Source organism: Vitis riparia, chromosome 15 (assembly GCF_004353265.1).
Source record: "Vitis riparia cultivar Riparia Gloire de Montpellier isolate 1030 chromosome 15, EGFV_Vit.rip_1.0, whole genome shotgun sequence".
Lineage (NCBI taxonomy): Eukaryota > Viridiplantae > Streptophyta > Magnoliopsida > Vitales > Vitaceae > Vitis > Vitis riparia.
In genome coordinates, this window is record NC_048445.1 from 19,183,113 (window position 1) to 19,198,382 (window position 15,270).

General features: G+C 30.8%; 1 long non-coding RNA gene across 1 annotated transcript; it reads left to right on the top strand.

Annotated features, from left to right (window-relative positions):
* The first annotated feature begins 9,558 nt into the window (after positions 1 to 9,558).
* Positions 9,559 to 10,085, top strand: LOC117931513. The gene is made up of 2 exons (XR_004654054.1): positions 9,559 to 9,702; positions 9,844 to 10,085. It is a non-coding gene; the product is annotated as an uncharacterized LOC117931513 (long non-coding RNA).
* The last annotated feature ends 5,185 nt before the right edge of the window (positions 10,086 to 15,270 follow it).

Sequence of the window (15,270 nt, forward strand, 5' to 3'; positions counted from 1 at the left end):
AAAATTTTTAGAGAAGTTAGAAATTTTAGCAAAACATATGTAATTCAAAGGAAAATCATTTTGAAGGTTTTTAGATCGATGTTTGGTGATAGAGAGAAATGCAAGAAGAAAGATATATAATTCTACTTTATTTATTTTTAATCTATTTGCCTTATTATTATTATTATTTTTAAATTATCGAAATCTCCACATCAATAAATAAATGTATTATAAAATAAAAATAAAAGGAAAACTGTTACAAGATGAATTCCAAAATTTCTATAACAATAAAAAATCAATAAATAAATGCATTAAAAAATAAAATAAAAAGAAAGGAAAAATGTTTCTTGAATGTGAAGATCGGCTATGATGGTAAAAGGTCGGCCATGATGGTAATAGAAGATGATTTTTGTGAAATTGGTTCAAGTGTTTTAGGCTCAAATATTCTCTTAGAAAGACACATACAACTAAAAAGGTTTTTTCAAAAGATGTTTTCCTGTCAGGCAATCTCTTCTTAAAGGCTGCTTACCTACATGACTCAAGTTACATCAATTTTCTTGAGTGCCATATTTTGCAAATTACTTTAACATCAATTATACGATTATTCATTAAAAAAAGAAAAAAAAATTTACAAACATACACCAATAAAAAAAAATAAGTTTTTTGAAACTTTACTTTTAGCTTTTCAATTTGAGTGTAAAATGGGGAGAAAATCACTCATTCATGCACTCCAGTAGTATTTTTAAATCTATTCTAAAATTACCCTTAAAAGTTCCTATGACAACTACACCTATCACTTTTTTGCTTTGTTAAAATCTTTAGTTTTTTTTTTATTAACATAAAATAGAAAAGAAAATATATTTTTTTCATAAAAAAATTGTATTTAATACTTTATATTAATTTTTTCTTACATTTGTTAAAATATGTACATTCTTTAGAAAAATACATACACTCTCTAATATGACCTAATGGAGCCCTAGTTGGCCTCCAAAAAAATGTACTTATTTTTATGAAGATATGCATACTTTTTTTTTTTTTTAAGAATGTGTGTATTTTTCTTAAAAATATACGTGGAGTTCCAAATCACATTTTAGGGTAGGTGAAGACCTAAAATCCATTCCCCAAGTCCCCAAATGAATATTTAGACCCAAATAGGGCGTAGTGGGGTTTTAATTAGCCTCTAAAAAAATATACATATTTTTGTGAAGAATATATATATTTGTATTTTTCTTAAGGATGTACATGGGGTTCTAGATTGCATTTTAGGGTGAGGGAATGGTTCAAATCCATTCCCAATGTTCCTCAAATGAATATTTAGACCTAGATAGGGCCTAATAAGGTCTCGGTTGGCCTCCAAAAATGTATTTATTTTTATGAAGAATATACATATTTTTCTCAATGATGTTCATAGGGTTGCAAATCACATTTTTGGGATACGTGAAGGCCTCAAATCAAATCCCAAGGTCCCAAATGAATATATAGACCCAAATAGGGTTTAATGGGTCCCGATGGACCTAAAAAGTGTACATATTAAGCATGTATGTGGGGTTTCAAATTGCATTTTAGGGTGGGGAAAGAAGGCTTATATATGATGTATATATTCCTTTGGAAAATGTATTTGAGGCCTTGACCACCCCAAAATGTGATTTGCAACCTTGTGTACATTCTTACGAAAAATATGTACGTTTAAAAAAAAAATACTTACATTCTTCATAAAAATACATACATTTTTTCCAAAGAGAACCAGGGCTAAATCACCCTTGTTATGACCTAAATATTCATTAAGGGCCACTCTGGAAGAAATGTACTTATTTTTCTTAAGGATTTACATAGGGTTCCAAAGTCCTTTTCAGGATGGGGGAATACCTCAAAACACTTCTTGAGGGTCCCCAAATGAATATATAGGTCATAATAAGGGTGATTGGGTTCTTGGGTCCTTTTGGAAAAAATGTATGTATTTTTGTGAAGAATGTATTTATTTTTCTTAAGAATCTAGGTGGAGTTCTAGAGTCCATTTCAAGGTGGGGGAACACCTCAAATCATTTTTTGAGGGTCTCCAAAAGAATAAACATGTCATAATGAGGTTAATTGATGTGTCAATTCCCCTTGAAAAAAATGCACATATATTTTATAAAGAATGTACTTATCTTTTTAAGGATGTACATGAGGTTTCAAAGTCCATTTCGGGAATGGGAGAATACCTCAAATCACTTCCCAAGGGTCTCCAAAATGAATATATAGGTCAAAATAAGGTTGATTGGGGTCTTGGTTACTCTTGGAAAAATTTGTACGCATTTTTGTGAAGAATATACTTATTTTTCTTAAGAATGTATGTGGGATTCTCCAAAGTCCATTTCATGGTGGGGGAACACCTCAAATCACTTCTCAAGGGTCCCTAAAGAAATACATAGGTCATAATATGAGTGATTGAGGTCCCAATTCCCCTTGAAAAAAAATGTATGTTTTTTTTTGTCAAGAATGTACTTATTTTTCTTAAGGATGTACGTGGAGTTTCAAAGTCCATTTCGAGGTGAGGGAATGTGTAAAATCACTTCCCGAGGGTCCCTAAAGGAATATATAGGTCATAATAATGGTGATAGGAGTCCCGGTTTTCCTTTTTAAAAAATGTGCGTATTTTTGTGAAGAATGTATTTATTTTTCTTAAGGATGTACATGGGATTCCAAAGTCCATTTTAGGATGAAGGAACGACTCAAATCACTTGTCAAGGATCCCCAAAGGAATACAATTTTTTTTTTTCATTGTTCAAATGAGATAAGGGTTTCACTAATTTAAGGCTTCCAATCCAAGGCTTCAAGTTTTACCATGGAAAATATAAAATTAAATTAAATTAAATTAAAATTATTTGTGAAAATGACCTATATCTGACTTGAAAGATATAGGATAAGTGAGAGTCAAAAATGATGAAAGTGAAATACCACTAGTTTTAATGTTATTTTACTTATTCCATGAATTAGAGACGAGGAATTTTCCTTAATCACACAAAATTTCAATTCAAGAGAATAAGTATTTTGGAAAATTCATGATAGTTTATTATTAATAAAGCTACCAAAAACAGTTTTGGAATCTTAGTAACATTATGGGAATAAAATTATTTGAAAATAGGTTTCAAGATAGGATTTAGTTGAAAGGTTAGTTTTGTAGGCTAATGAGAATAATTGGATTTTGCCAAACACAACCTAGTGCTAATCAAACATCCGACATCCTTCTATTATGTAATCAATTGACATACTCTAACTCTTTAAAAACATAAATCTCAAATTCCACTTAAGGAATTGTTATAGCCATAATTTTCATGATAGCATGTCCTTAAGATCATGTAAAAGGCCACACTATCTCACTCAAGACAACCTCTCGAACAAGCAACGAACCCTGATATGGAACACGCTAAGGAACTCGAATGAAGCAACATGCTCCCATCACCCCAATCCCAAGCATGTAGGTATTTAGGCTCTCCACAACAGATATCTAAGCTCTTGCATTGATGAAGAATGTAGCAAAATGTGATAATTGGTGTGTGGGCAAAGGCAATGGTTTGAATGTAAAGGAGTTAAGAAACATGTGACATCTTCAAGGAGGACTCTACATTTCAAACTTAGGAAATGTTGCAAATGTTCAAGATGCAGGGGATGTTAGTCTAAACAAGATGCACAAACTTGAAGAATTAGGGATGTTTCAAGAGCTTTCTCAACCAAAGCTCTTAAATGCCTTGTACACTTGGATTCCTACATTCTAATGGACCTTTACATCAATCAAGGAGTATTCTTCTATTCCTTACTAACATAGGGTTTTGATACCAGTTGTAAGAATGAACGAAAAAGATCATTCGAGGCCTTAGATCATCTGGGTGCATGCAAAACCATCCTAGGGATCTCTAAATCTATGTAATGGAAACATAAATATATAAAAGTTGTAAATCTAAATGTTAAAAAAAAAATACTTGTGATTTGGATGTTACCAGATCGATTCCAATTTATGTCTAGAATGTGTGATGAATCTCATATAAATTTCCTTAATGAAGATGCATGCATGGAATAGCTCGTAAATACTTGAGAAACTAGGTGGTAAGGTTACTCGGTAAGCAACCGGTTAAACTTTTTCTAAAACTTCAAACGGTCCAATGTATTGCTAAAAGCCTTACTTATAATGGGGAATAAAATGTTATTCTTTTTTCTCCATTACTAAACCATATTAATAAACAATTACATGGAAACTTGTTATAGTGCCAACGAAAGCTTTGATGCCAACAATGTTAGTTCAAGAACATAAAGATAAAACAATCACACATACAGTACATGAGGTTTTAACGTGGTTTGGCCAATCATGCCTACATCCACGGATGAGAGATAATGATTCCACTATACAATAGAGAATATTACAGAGAACAGAACTAGATACAACTATTGGGTTCCCGAAACATCCCATGTTTCCCCACTCCTTGTATCCATACCTTACTACGATCCATCTCGCTCCACCGGGTACCTCCTATTCTTCCTCACATCTCTATCCACCTCGTATAGTCTCTACAGGTGCATTTCCATCTCATAACTTTTTCCCCTCATGACCTAGAATATTTATAGAGATATTTCCAACAACCTTCCTTATTCTATAAGGAAGTCTAATATTACAATAATATATCAACCTAGAAATATTCTGTATAATATTCTTTACAAAAAAGGAATCTATAATAATTAGGAATTTGGGACACTTCCTAACAATCTCCACCTTAGACCAAATTCCATGAAAATCTTCAATCTCTCCATAACACAAACCTTTTTGTATCATATCACCACGAAAGAACAATCGACTCCACCTTCAGTGAAAATTCCTTTTGTTTTCATCTTGTGTGCTTTGTGATCTTTTAGTCTTCCAAAAATCTTCAACCCAAGCTCTGATACTAGTTGTTGTGCCATCAAACTTTTCTATTCCAGACGCCTTTCTAGCTTCAGTTGTTGCAATATACTCAGCTTCTGTAGTAGACACAGTAACAATCTTCTATAGATTTGAAGCCCATGATATAGTTGTACCACCTAGAGTAAAAACAAACCCAGTAGTACTTTTCTACTATCAATATCACCAGCAAAATCAGCATCTACATAACCCTGCAGTTTCAAACTTGCACCTGTGAAGCAAAGACATGTATCTAATGAACCCTTCAGATATCTTAGAATCCACTTGACTGCCTCCCAATGCTGCTTTCCAGGCCTACTCATGAATCTGCTCACAACTCCCACTGCATGTGCAATGTCTGGCCTTGTACACACCATAGCATACATCAAGCTGCCAATAGCTGAGGCATAGGGCACCTTGCTCATATGGACACTTTCTCGCGATATATCGACGATTTTGGCGATAAATTGTCGATTTTTCTCGATATATCACATGGTCAACGCGGGTCAACAGAAGTCAAACATGCTACAATGAAGTCAATGTGCTATAGTGCGGTTACAGTGCCTTTTTCCTTTTGCTTTTGAGGGGATTTGAACTTCAAACCAAAAGGTTTGGGATACACTCCACTTACCATCTGGGCAAACTTGCCCTTGTTATATATTGTGCACTAAACTTATATATACTTAAACTCATTATATAAAGAAAATATTAAAAGAATATTTTAAAGAGCAAATTAATTATAATTATTTTATAATTAAATGCAAAATTTTCTTTTAATTGATTACCAAAAATATAAAAATTATATAATTTTCTTCATAATGTTTTTAATATCACTAATAATCAATTAAATATTAAAAAATTATATATATATATATATATATATAGCATAATTTATTTTATATTGTTTAATACAATTGAATTAAATGGATCATAATTTTAATATTAATATATATTTTAAAATTATACATATTATAATCAAATATCATAATATTAGATGTAATTTAATAACAAATGTACACTTATAAAATTCATATTTTTATCGATGTATACGATATTATTATCAAATATGATAAATCATGTTATACATATATCAAATTTTTCAATAAAATAACTTTAAAATGTCTATTATACTTCTAATTATATTATTATGAGGTTTTCCTTACATTTTCATGAGTTTTTAACAATTTTAAGGCTACCGATATATCCGTGATTACCGATATTTTTCATCCTTGCCTGCAATAAGCATATCATTTACATACAATAGTAATATGATGTAAGAATTGTCAAAAGACTTAACATAGCAACAGTGATTAGCTTCACATCTCTTGAACCCAATTCTATGCATAAAACTGTCAAACTTCTTGTACCACTGTCTAGGAGCTTGTTTAAGGCCATACAAGTTCTTTCTCAGTTTGCAGACTAGATTCTCTTGTCCCTGAACAATGAACCCTTCTGGATGAATCATGTAAAGGTCTTCCTCCAAGTCACCATAAAGGAATGTTGTCTTCACATCTAACTGCTCAAGATGTAAGTTTTCTACAGCCACCATTCCCAATACAAAACTAACCAAAATATTAGAAAAAGTCATGATTTGTTAACCCTTTTGAGAGACAAAGAAAGTAGTATTAAGAGGAAAGGTTTTTTATTTGGATTATATGATGATATCTCCATTATAGATCATCAACTAGTTCTTTCCAATGCTATGTAAAACACATGATCCGCAATCAATTATCATAGAATGGAGGATGTCCAAACACCAAAAGTTTTAGACCCCAAACATATTTGGCTCATCATCATCCTGTCTTCTTCAAGTAGATTTATATTGTTTATTACTCAGCTCATCAACAATTACACCTTGAAATCACTCAAAAACTTACAAAAATTACACTATTCTTATCGAAATTGACATTATATCTCTAGGAAGCTACAATATATGTATCGAAATGCATCTTGTCTTTTAAAAAAATTTAAGATCTTGCATAATTAAATAACACATCTCTTTCGATAGTTAAATTTTTTTCCATTTTCATCTTATTTTGTGAAGTCATGTCTTAACAAATGTGTTTGTTGCATCAAGTTGGTCACATTTCCTCCTTTTTATTCTCAAAAATAGCACATTAGTTCTTATAGTAGGCACTAACACAAGTTTAAGTTAAAGGTAATGATTTGCATCTTATCTCATGCCCAAGTAAGGCAAGGTCCTTAACGCCTAGGTATAGTATTTTTTTTATATCATAGTTTGAAAAAGCACCACTCCCATATTGATGGTGTAAATGACTATAATTATTTGAATCATCTGAATCATCTCTTAATACTTCATAGTGATAAAGATAATTATGATTATGCTTATATGGCTGAGTACATATAATAAGCGGATTGACATAACATGAAAAAATAATCACATGAAGACCAACGCCATTTCCGGATTATCCAAAAGAAAAGGGAAAGGAGGGGAATAATTGAATTGGCCTTAGAATAAGAAGAAAGGAAAGCATGACCATACATAAATATTTTGATTTTTTCCTAGGATTTCACCAGCCTCCATCACCCTGGCCTTGTTCGAAGAATGTATTAATGATAAAAAAAATAAAAATAATAATTTAGAGATTGAAAATGAAAATTTAAAATTATCATATCATAAAGGCCATATTTTTATTTGGTTCACTGAAAATAGAAAAACCATTGTGAATTGTGATAGCCTTTTTGATAAAGTTTTTTATATTTTTTATATAATAATTAAAACTAAAAAAAAATTAACTTATAAATAAGATTATAAATATTTTAAAATAAAAATAAATATTATTATTATTATTATTATTATTATTATTAATTCTTTTATATATTTAAATCCATCATAACTAATAGATCATTATTATAGTATTAAATGTGTTTTAAAGTTTTATATATTGCTATCAAATATTATAAAGTTTATTATATGGGCATTGTTTTTTTAATAAAACAACTTTAATATGTACATTATTATTTATTTCATTAGTTTTTTGAATTTTTTTTCAATATTTTTATAAATTTTAAATAATTTTCATTCCATGTATATTTTAAATTTTCATTCGATATTTCTTGCTGCTTTCATAACATCCAACCATCAATTAGGCACAAGTAATACTCAATTGTTTGATCAAATGGTCAAATACTAACTAACCGTTGGGGATTTACAGATGATCATTGAAGGGGCAATTGCTAACTGTTGCTATATCAATCAATCGGTGCATCAAGGGATTGAGGTTCTCCTCGACTAGTAACAAGATCGATGGTCATTACTAAACCAATCCTCAAAATCCTACCTAGTTGGTCGAATAATAATCCCTCGATAAAATTCTCATTATTTAATACTTTGCAAGTTTTTAGCTCTAAATGATTAGGGAATTGATCATATAAGATTAAACAATTTTTAAAACCCATTTAAGCTTTAATGACATTAATAGAAGGTTGGTTTTTCATTTAAATCACATCTCATCTAATTTTGAAAAAATTTATGTAATAGAGAATTGGACAAGATTTTTATAAAAACTAAAGAATAAGTTGATTTAGAAAATGTATATACAATTATAACTTAGTGCAACTCAACCTTACATACATAAGGATATAAAAATAATTCCTAGCTTGTGCATGGTCTTACCTTCTTAGCCTTACTCGACTTGATGTTTCAATTGATTTCTTAATTTAAAAATGTGTATGAATAAGAATAAAGCACAAAGTTAAACACCTATCATTTACTTTAATTGGTAAAATGTTGGGCTAACATTATCCACTGTGACCGATTCTCCACTCTATAATTCTTCTACTTTCATGCCTCATGCCCTTTCGTACCACCTCCATTGTTGGCTCTTAAACTAACCTCCATCGATGTCAATGTTCAACTCCCTTTGAAGCTGACAGCAACCACATTGTTAAAACTTTTTTTTTCTTTTTAGACTCCCTAATAAAAAAATGTAGATAGATAAAATTGTTATTCAACAAACCTTATAAAGATTATTATTGTGTATCTTCGTTTGACTTCTTCAATATAACAAAAAAAATTAAATTTCCCTAAATAAAATTTTCTTTCAATTTTTTTTTTCCTTTCACTCTTTTTCTCTATTTTCCCTTATATATATATATATTTTCCCTCAAAAATTTTTGGGATTCGAACATAATTTTAATAAATTGAAAATAACAAAATATAATTTATCATCAGTTTTTACCTTTAAACAATAAAATAAAATTTATCATCAATACTTACCTTCGGGTACTTTCCAATAATAATACTAATAATCATAATTTCAAATTACTGTGTAGTTTCAAATAATAATAATAATTTTAAATTATTTAATTAAGTGTCTACTTGGATAACTTGCTTTTAATTTTTTTTTAAACAATAATAATTTTAAATAAAATAATTTAAAATATTTTATAAAAAAAATATAGATTTATTTTGTGTATTTGAAATTTAAAAAAAAAAAAAAATCAAAATTTGAGGTAGAAAGAAGATTTGATATCCCAATATTTTTAAATAGTATTTTAAATCATTACCATTTTTAACTAAACTCACAAGAATCGTTGTACATTTCCGGAGAGGCACCATTTCTCGTCTTTAAATATATACGAAAGCCTAATTTTCCAGTAAAAAAACGGTGGCAGGTGGAGACAACGGAGAGAGAAGGAGACGCGTTCTTCAATCTCTGATTCAGAGAGAAACCCGGAAGAATTTTCAGAAGCACAATGACAGAAGAAGCAACCCCAACCCATAAGCCTTCCACTTTGATGACGCTCCTCTCAACCTCGATTTTCCTTCGCTTTTCTCAGCCGCCAAACGGGTCAGAACCGTCTATTTTCCCTCTGTTTTCTCGCCTTTTCTTTCCCTAGAGCCGTGAATGTCTACCAATTTTCTTTTATTCTCTCAAACCTCCGCAACAAAAAGGAGGAAAAAATTGGATTCTTTTGGTTGTTTTGTGTAGGTTTTGAGGAGATTGTTGATTGCGTTGGTGTCTGGTTTATTTCAAAGAAACGGCATCGAAAGAGAGGGGAGAAGGGGGGCTGTCTAATTTTATTTTTCTTCTCTACCGTAGGAAAATTTGGGGGTGATATGATTATAGGTGAAGCTCACTTGCTTCAGAAATATGGGATCGTCCTTGTACTTGTCTGACTTTTTATTTGGGATTATTGTGATGTATTGAATATGATTGGGGTGTATCTGGAATTTCTAGTTTATCATTTGATGATTGAAAAGGCAGAAAAGATGGAATTGCACTTGTATTAATGGATGCATATGCAGAAACCCTTCGTTACAAATTTACAACAACATAAACATTACATTACTACTCAACCTCTTTCTTTTAAACCAAACAAACCTGGGTTTGGGGTTTAAAATAATATCTGGAATTGGAATTGGACTATTCTAGTTGGAAGCATCAACTCCGTTTGCTTATATAATCACATACCCAAGCCAACAAAGAATAAAAGCACGCGTTGTTTCTAAGAAATCAGACTTGTGGAACCTGTGGATCCACATGTACCTCTATCTGCGATGTGTAATAATGATCCATGTTGGCTATGGGTAAACATGGAGTCCTTGTCATCCCTGTGGATAAAGTCTGCAGTTTGTGCATCATCGCCTCACACCACTTTCGGATTAGCCTATACAAGTAGTTACTAAGTGAAAGCAAGACGTACATGAGATATATGAGAGGTCGGCATGCATCTGGGAACAAGAGTGATGCTAGTGAAGCCAGTGAGAGGTAACCAGAAAACACCATAATAGTGCGTAGGAGAGCAGCACAAGTAGGAGAGAGATGGGAAGAATGGAAGGTAAAATCGATTCCAAATGCCAAGGCAAACACTGGTAAACCAGTAATAGCCACCTTGATGGTTATGGGGTGGGCATAAAACACGGAATCCACCTCTTTCTGGAACTTTAAATTAATGAGGTCGAGAAGTAGGGGAAGAATAAGGGAAAGAAGGGGGAGAATGAAATTACGTGAAGTAGAAGAGATGTGATTGTGTTGTTGAAGGGAATCGATTCCCAGAATGTTAATGACAGTGGCATGATCAATAAACATGGTTGTTTATAATGGCAGTTGGGGGTCTAGATTAAGACGAGAAAGCCTCGTTTTTAGGAGCGATATAATGGCAGTTGGGGAGGCTTCTCTTGTTAATACTTTATGAGCAAGATAGAGTTTGCGTGAAGGCCCCATGGGAGCGATAAAAGCTCCCAAGGCAGGTGATGTCAGGCTGTTTCCACTCATTTTTCTAATGTGGTTATCCGGTCAACATGATAGAAGGCATTTAAGCTATCAATTTTTCCATCTAATGTGGGCTTGCCACAATATTTATTCGATATGTTTCGTTTCGATAATAAATTGACATTTAAAAGAGGATGCATGGTTATGAGATTTTAGCATTTTTAAATTTCATTTTACCCTTCAATTAAAAAAATTTCTTTTTAAAATAGTTTTTATTTTCTCACAAAAATTGAGCCTTCACTATACATTCAAATTACAAACATTTATTAGAGTTAAAACTAGAACTTTTTATGAATTAGAATTCCTAAGTTTTCCAAAAGAAAAAATAAAATATATCATTGTGTGAACTAAAAGAGGTATATTAATGAAATTGGAATTAATGAAAATCATGTAGATGTTACATGATAATTAAATAAATTAACATTAAACAAATTAAACAAGTTGTTTTGAGAGCAACTTTGTTTTGAGAATAAATTTTATATGTTTTGAGTGTTGTCAGTAATTGCTGAAAACTTATAAAAAAAAAAAAAAAAAAAAACAAAACAAAAAATGTATTATATTTATTTGTATACTAGAGCAACCCTCTTTCTTAGAAGCTTATCCACATAAAATTTAGGTTCACAATGCATATCATACTTTTTAACACTCTTCTCCATGTACGGGTATGGACAAATAACATATGACCTCCTATCAAACGAAGCTCTAATTCCATATGTAACAAGCAATTTTTTAAAAAAATTAAACTTGTAAGATTTAATTTCACAATGTATATCATGTTCTTTATCAGTATCTTGATCCAGAATAAGTCAAGAAAATTGGTTTTTTATATTTGAGTTCTCAAATAAATTTTGTTCTTGGAAATAATTGAGAATAGTTCTAAAACAAATTAAATTTTGAATTTTAAAAATATTTTCAAACAGATCCTATGTTACTAAATCGGTATTTATTGAATTTTAATCTAAATAGTTAAATATCTACTATGAAATTCAAATAGTTATGAGGTACATATAAATGGATTCAAAATGAAATCAAGATACAAAACAATAAAATTAAGATATAAAACAATAGAGTCATATATGAGGTACTGTTGGAATTTTTATAGGTGAATGGAAATTAGGCACATATTTTCTTAATAGACATAATTTGTTTTAAAGGATGTGTCTTGTTTTTAAAAGATACAACCTCTTCCAAAGGTTGTCTTTGGTGTCTCAAGACACAACCCTTCAAATGATGTATCTAGTATTTTAAAGACACATCTCTTTTAAAGGTCACCATCAAATCTATAAATAGGGACCCACCCTCTCCCCCCGATAGCGTTTTCATTCGTTCATCCATTCTCTCATTTTTTTCTCCTTTCTTGTCTTTCAAGTCTTCCTTATCTTTAAATATAATCATTTCTCTTTTTGACCAAATATTTAGTATTTAAGAGAGTACAAATCACCGAATGGTTCATTATTTTTTGTGATTTGAAGTGCTACTACCACAAGAAAGTGATCATTGTTTCTTAGAAGATGATTGTCAAAAAACATCTGAGTGAGACAAATTCGTCTTAAGGACATAAAATCAAACTCTAACTTCAATCAACCTTATTTGTGAGTTCCAATTTTATACTTCTTCATTTTATTTGTATATTTATTATAGACACTTATTATCCATATATTTTCAGTGATTTGGATAACAAGTACAAAGCAATGTACTCTTATGCAAAGGACGTGTGTGCACATATGGTACCACATGATTAGCAGTACTTTTTTACTAAGTTTTGAAAATGTGTAATTTGTTATTGTAATTGGACCTTTTTTCTTAATACTTTACTTTTTCCGGTATATTTCATTCAAAGATAACATTTTAATTTTTAAAAATTAATTGATCTATCATAGATTTTACTTTCAAATTTAATTTTTTTTTATTTGTTTAATCATTTTTAAAAAATCGAGTTTTCAAGTATAACCAAATTGTTATCATTTAAAATTTGAGTTTGATTTTAGAAAATTTTCCTTGCAAATGCAAATAGCATGTATCTATTAAAAATTGAATAAGAAAATTAGGATAAGGAGTAATGTGATGAAAATATTTGAAAAATATGACCAATTTTTCACTTTTTCAATCTAAAAAGATTAAAATGCATTTTATTTCATGAGAGTTTATATTTATATCAATCTAATTGCTCCACATATCCTTTTGAATTATGAATTTTTTTTATGATAAAAATATATATTAATGAAAATGAAAATATTGGGAAAATTTTTCTACATCAACAAAAATATAGAAAAAAGACATAAATTTTGACTCATGTAAATAAAGAAGCACGTGTAGGCACATTGTCTTAAACCTTTATCGTCCCCAATGTGTGAGTACCAATGATTGATAGTTACTCTAAGATATGACCACAATAACTCCTAGTAATGTTTTCTTTATAAGCATGTTCATAAGACAATTGATCAAACTTTACGTATCTCATTGTCTAAGAAAAAACTTATTGCAATAGAAAAAGTAAGCTTAACTTTGAGAAAAATTACCAAAATCGATCTTTCATGTCACTGAAAAATACCGGCAATATAAGTGTTAAATTTGGCAAATTGTCTTCCACACTGGAATCTACTCTTAGTGGTAACAATTTTCATTGAAGGATCCATAGTGAGTTATGTTTTGAAACTGTCACACACATAATATTGAAAAGCAAAATGGAGTAATCACAATCGCAGTATAAAAGATAAAACATACTATTAATTTAGCCAACAAACAAATCCCATTAATTTAAAAGAATCCTCCTCGTGTTGTATTATGTTTCTCCATTAGTCAAAAAAATTGATCTATGAAATTAGAGTAATACTATTGTAAACTGTTTTAGGGTGTGACTCCAGTTATGTGATTAAATTATTGGGCATAAACTTCATTCGTTAAACATCCGCTACATTAATTATTATCATGTATTTTTTTCCTCAAAGATAGCTCTACAGGTCTTATAGAAAATAGTGGGAGGAAAAGCCTCTTTGCATTAATTTATATACTTGTTTGGATTTTTAATTTTCTTCTTCCTTAATATATATATATTAAAAAACATCATAAATGGATATGTTTAGCTATGTTATTCCATAATGCAAATAGGATGTGGAAAAAAGAAGTTAGAAATATCAATTAGAAGATCATGAAAAATATAATTTTTGAAATACATAATTTTGATTTCTGGAGGTGGAAGACAAAGTTTCTCTCAAAGTTATGGAAACCTTAGCCTCTATGGGGTATTTATATAATTCCTTTTCTGGGCTTAAGAGACTTGAACCCACTAAGGCTTGGGTCACTTAATCTAGCCCAAAATGGGTCCTAATTGATTAATTAACCAGATAGGGTCATCTAATTAATCAATTATCCCAATCCAGAGAACTTGTTCACTATCCCTTGTGCAACCTTACATAATTACCAAAATGCCCTTATGCACAAGAATGAACCAAGATCCAATTCATCCTTTATAAATCGTGTCATCATGGTATATGAGCTCAAAGCGGGGACCATTGGAAACCATAGGCGTATTGGCTCCTTCATAATCCAATTCTAAAGTTAATTTAATATTCCACTAAAGAGAATTAACTATACTCCAGTACCATAGGTAAATAACAATGAGACAAAGTTCGGGGTCCGTGACTTACTATCCACTACATATAGACTCCCTATGAACTAGTATATATAATCTAACAAGGTAGTGTTATCACCTATCAAGATTACCTCTCCAATCCTTGAGTTACAAATCCCACTTATTATGTGATCAATTGACATATTCTAGCTCTAAGGAGCATATGTCAAATTTCCACTAAAGGAAATATTATGACCATAGTCTTCTAAATCACATGTCCTTTTGGATCACCCAAGGGGACACATTATCGCAATCCATGAGATATGATGGTACCTTCATCGACAATGACCCAATTCATAAGGATATATGACCACTTTAGAGTCTCACCCATAGGTAGAAGCCTCATATTAACTTTGGCACTAGCTCAATATCCTCTCAAGGTTGAGAGTCCATGCAATACCATAGCTTGGTGAATCATGACAATTGATAGCATTGTGTCATGATTCACCGTGGGTCCTGTCCAATACGCATCACATGCACTTGTACACCCACCATGGGAAAACTATCCCGAT